This window comes from Tachyglossus aculeatus, chromosome 11, assembly GCF_015852505.1.
Source record: "Tachyglossus aculeatus isolate mTacAcu1 chromosome 11, mTacAcu1.pri, whole genome shotgun sequence".
Lineage (NCBI taxonomy): Eukaryota > Metazoa > Chordata > Mammalia > Monotremata > Tachyglossidae > Tachyglossus > Tachyglossus aculeatus.
The window spans coordinates 6391049-6395454 of NC_052076.1; the positions used below are offsets into that span (position 1 = coordinate 6391049).

Below are 4406 nucleotides of genomic sequence, written 5' to 3' on the forward strand. Positions count from 1 at the left end.
TAGATCCCATCCTCATCAACCAACAGAAAGTAAGCAATCAGCCTCATTCTACCTCACCTCACTGATCTCTTACTACAGCTCAGCCCGCCCACTCTGCTTCTCACGCAACAACTCACTTGTCTTGTCTTATGCTGTTGAGTTGTCTCCAACCCATAGTGATTCCCTAGACACATCTGTTCCAGAATGCCCCACCTCCCTCTGCAATTGTTCTGATTGTGTATCCAAGCAGTTTTCTCAGTAAAAATATGGAAGTGGTTTACCACTGCCTTCTTCTGAACAGTAAACTTGAGTCTCCACCCTCGACTCCCTCCTATACTGCTGCTGCCCAGCAGAGGCGAGTTTTGACTTGTAGCAGATTGCCTTCCACTCACTAGCCACTGGTCAAGCGAGGAATGGAATGGATATGCTTCTGCTTGACTCTCCCTCCCATAGCCAAGACTGGTAGAGTATTGGAAACTCTCCAAGAGCAATCAAGAGAGGGGAACAACTTAGTCACTGTGCCCCAATCTCATCTATCTCACACCAACCTCTTTCCCACATCCTCCCCCTAATAATAATAACAATAATTATGGTATTTGCTAAGTGCTTACTACGTGCAGGGCACTATACTAACCACTGGGATGGATACAAGCTAATCAGGTTGGACCCAGACCCTGTCGCATGTAGGGTTCACAGTCTCAATCCTCATTTTACAGATGAGGTAACTGAGGCACAGAGAAATGAAATGACTTGCCAAAGGTCACCCAGTAGACAAGTGGTGGAGCCAGAGTTAGAATCCATGTCCTTCTAACTCCCAGTCCCATGCACTATCCACCACACCAGGTCCTCCTCCATAAACACCAGACCACCACTCTCTCCACTTTCAAAGCATTATTAAGGTCACCTCTCATTCAAGAGTCCTTCCCTGATTAAGCTCTTTTCCCCAGCTTGCCCTCCCTTCTGCATTGCATATGGTCTTGGATCTGTGACCTTTGAACATTTGTTATTTAACCTGCCCCCAACCCCACAGAACTTACATACATATCTTTAAATTAGATATTATAAATTATTTATTCATATAAATGTCTGTCCACCCCACCCCAGACTGTGAGCTTATAATGGGCAGGGGACATGTATGCTAATTATAATAATAACGATGGTACTTGTTAAGCACTTACTATGTGCAAAGCTCTGTTCTAAGTGCTGGGGGGATACAAGGTGGTCAGGTTGTCCCACGTGGGGTTCACAATCCTAATCCCCATTTTACAGATAAGGTAATTGAGGCACAGAGAAGTTAAGTGACTTGCCCAAAGTCACACAGCTGACAATTGGCAGAACTGGGATTTGAACCCATGACCTCTGACTCCAAAGCCCATGCTCTTTCCACTGAGCCATGCTGCTTCTCTGAATTCTGTTGTACGGTACTCTCCCAAGCATTTAATACAGTGTTCTGCACATACTAAGTGCCCAATAAATACCATTTATTGATTGATTGTCGTTTCCATCTTCTTCCTTAGAAGGGAGAGGGGATGCGGAGGAAGCAGAAGCTTGATGGATGATGGGATGGAAATGACTCCCAAGAAGCTCTTTGGCTGTCTGGTTGCAAAGCCTCCTGACAGCTTTGTTTTTTGGTTATCACCTTGCATAATTTTTAGGGAGGAAAACTTTTCCAACCTCATATGCATTCATTTGCATTTAAATTTAAAGCTGAAATTAAGGCTTTTAGAAACTTTTAATTTCTGTTTAATTATAAGAATGTATCTGCAGGGTGTATATCTGATTTAAAAAAGAATAATTAAAATTAACTATGGCTAGAGTGATTTTCCACAGTTTCTCTGACTGTCTTCTAGGACTTAATAGTAAATTATTGATGACTGGAGGCATTCTATATGTAAATTCCCATAAGAATAGCATTTTCTTATAGATCAATTTAGCTCCGAAGCTTGCATTGCTGGTTTGAACATGAGGAGCTAATAAACGCCTTGGTTGTTACCATTACTTCTCTTAATGTCCTCAATTAAATGATTTAAAATAGAACAATAGATAAGCAAGATCAATTAATTTTATAAGATGATCAAAGGAATGTAGTTCTGCATTGTGAAAGCTGTAAATGTGATAATTGTTTTATCAGACCGGAAAATAACGGGAAGTGGCTTAAACCGGATTCTTTTCTGCTCAAGGGCTTTTTTTATTTGTGGCTAGTCAAATTGTTGCTTCTGTTAGGTAGAGTTTTATGATCTCAAATGTTGATCATACAGTCTTTTCAGATTGTGTTCAAGTTGTGTTGAGGGTGCAGTGGCCTAATGAAAAGAGCACGATCCTGGGAGTCAGAGGACCACTTAGTATTATTATTATTAATTGCATATATTGAGTGCTTACCAAGTGCAAAGCACTGTACTAAGTGCTTGGGAGAATACAATATTAAATCAGACACATTCCCTGCCCACAGCAAGCTCACAGTCTAGAGGGGAGGCAGACATTAATATAAGTAAATGGATAAATAAATTATTAAATACATTACAAATATACAGACCACTTGCTCTACCACCTACTTGCTCTTTGACTTTGGCAAGTCACTTACTTTTCTGTGCCTCAGTTTCCTCATCTGGAAAATGGGCAGTCAGTTCCTGTTGTTGTTTTTAAAATGGTATTTGTCATCTCCACCCACTGACCTGCTCATCAGCACTGTCTCTCCCTTTCATGCCTAGACTTTGACACAAGATACAGAGCTCTGCTTACATTCCCAATGCTGAGCCCTGACATCACTCAAAATTACAGACTAAGTTGGGAATCCAACCACTTAGTTGGTGATTTTCCTTCTAAAGCCCACTCGTGGCATGAATCTATTACATCTCTTTTAGCAAGACTGGAATAATCCCAGAATAGGCCTCAAGACTGATCCATATTGCGGGGGCCCCATGAGACCCAGGGCAACATTAATCCATGCAGTTTGTGACATCAACAAGAGCATTTTCCCAGCATCGCTCCCAAGTCTCTCCTCTGCCCTGAGAGGCAGGGTGGAGCAGGCCACTGGATGATTCTCCTGGGCTCCACATTATGTGTTTCACAAGAAATTTCTCCCATTTCACATTGGGTCTCTCTTCCTTCTCTCTTAGCATTGATCACTTGGGAGCCTCCGGCCTGGAACGCCCTCCCTCTTCATAGCTGACAAATAATAATAATGATGGTATTTGTTAAGCGCTTACTACGTGCGAAGCACTATTCTAAACACTGGGGAGGTTACAAGGTGATCAGGTTGTCCCACGGGGGGCTCACAGTCTTAATCCCCATTTTACAGATGAGGTAACTGAGGCACAGAGAAGTTAAGTGACTTGCCCAAAGTCACACAGCTGACAAGTGGCGGAGCCGGGATTTTAACCCATGACCTCTGACTCTAAAGCCCGTGCTCTTTTCCACTGAGCCACGCTGTTCTCCCAACCTTCAAAACCTTATTGAAGGCATATCTCCTTCAAGAGGCCTTCCTTGACTAGGCCCTTATATCTTCTTATCCCTCTATTCTGCATCACCCCTGCATTTGGATTTTAACCTCTCAGCCCCACAGTATTTATGCATCTATCCATCGTTTATGTATTTATATTAATGTCTGTCTCCCCCCTCTAGACAGTAAGTTTGTTTGGACACGGAATGTGTCTACCAACTCTGTTATATTGTTCTCTCCCAAGCATTTAGTTCACCCAGTAAGCACTCTGTACCCAGGAAGCACTCAATAAATATGATTGATAATACTAACAATGCTAATATTAATAATGGTATTTGGTTAAGTGCTTACTATATGCCAAACACTGCATTAAATGCTGGTGCAGATTCACTGTAGTCAGATTAATCACAGCTCCTATTCCACATAGGGTTTACAGTCTAAGAAGATGGAAGAATGCTTATTAAATCCACATTTTACAGATGAGGAAGCTGAACCACAGAGAAGTTACGACTTGCCCAAGGTCACAGAGCAGACTAACGGTGGAGCCTGGATTAGATCATTAGTAAAATGAGAAGCTGCATGGCCTAACAGAAAGAGCATGGTCCTGGGAGTCAAAGGACCTGGATTCTAATCCCACTTGTCTGCTGTGTGATCTCGGGCAAGTCACTCGACTTCTCTGTGCCTCAGTTCCCTCATCTGCAAATGGAGTTCAAAACCTGTTCTCCGTTCTACTTAGACTGTGAGCCCCATGTGGGACCTGATTATCTTAAATAACCCCCAGCACTTAGTGCAGTGCTTGGCACTTAGAAAGCTCTTAACAAATACCACAGTTATTGTCCCTAAACTATGCACGATAACTGTTTTTATAAGTTTATCGCAAAGCTCCTCGTACATAGAGTCTCAGAACCATAAGTAAGATTTAGTTCATGGGAATGGGAAAGCTGACTGGCTATCACTTGCTGCAATTGCTTGCAACCCAATTGAGCTT

At 42.4% G+C, this 4406-nt stretch overlaps 1 non-coding gene across 1 annotated transcript; it reads right to left on the minus strand.

Annotated features, from left to right (window-relative positions):
* Positions 1-344: 344 nt before the first annotated feature.
* Positions 345-482, minus strand: LOC119935329. Its single transcript, XR_005453215.1, has one exon. It is a non-coding gene; the product is annotated as a small nucleolar RNA SNORA7 (small nucleolar RNA).
* Between the last annotated feature and the right edge of the window lie 3924 nt (positions 483-4406).